Genomic DNA, 780 nt, shown 5'->3' with positions numbered 1-780 from the left:
AAAAAAAAAAAAAAAAAAGACCATCCTCTGCCAATCAGTACCTGAACACAGAGGGAGTTCTTTGGTCAAACAAAACCATGCAGAAAACTTCAAAATTCCTACCAATGCCCCACATGAAAGATCAGAAAGGGATGACTAAGAGGTGGAGAAGATAGGAGGTATATACAAAAAGTTTCATCCACGCCCTGTTTTGTGGGTTTTACTCTGATGCCGCTGCCACACCTATGAGTTTCGCTTATTGAAATAATAAAGTGGTAGAGTGACTGAAACCTGCTGAACACAGCATAGAGTTACACACAGTTCCTCAGAGGCTAAACCTGACAGGCAAGATCAGGATTCAATAGGATGTCTCATGCTCTGAGCTAACATTTTTTTCTAACCTGGTCTACATGTGTGTGCTGCTGGTCTATGTAGTTTTCATCTTCAGCAGATCTTTGAGAAAATTAATTTCATCCCCTTTATTTCACTTAAAAGACTTTGACATTAAAGTTAAAGATTAAAAAATTGGGGCAGGAGGTCCAAATCATATATGTTAGTTGCTGTTGAGTGTGCACTGACTCATGGTGACCCCACGTACAACAGAATGAAAGAGTGCCCAGTCCTGACTGTTGTTACCAGAGCTGGCATGCTCAAATCCATTGTGGCCACCACTGTGTATTTTCAGTACCTTCCAGAGTAGAGGGCTCATCTTGCGGCACTATAACCAACTCAAACCAAACTCACTGCGGTGGAGTCAATTTCAACTCATAGCCACCCGAGGCAGTATCTCTACAGAAGCAG

General features: G+C 41.9%; 1 protein-coding gene across 1 annotated transcript in view; it reads left to right on the top strand.

Moving 5' to 3' along the window:
* Nucleotides 1-780, top strand: part of MAL2 (mal, T cell differentiation protein 2) — a 40,037-nt gene that overhangs the window by 978 nt on the left and 38,279 nt on the right. The window lies entirely within an intron of this gene.

This window comes from Orycteropus afer, unplaced genomic scaffold, assembly GCF_000298275.1.
Source record: "Orycteropus afer afer isolate SDZICR_OR568_19922 unplaced genomic scaffold, OryAfe1.0 scaffold00173, whole genome shotgun sequence".
Classification (NCBI taxonomy): Eukaryota; Metazoa; Chordata; class Mammalia; order Tubulidentata; family Orycteropodidae; genus Orycteropus; species Orycteropus afer.
Note: the sequence above shows the minus strand (reverse complement) of the source record. Positions and strands in the feature narration are given on the sequence as shown.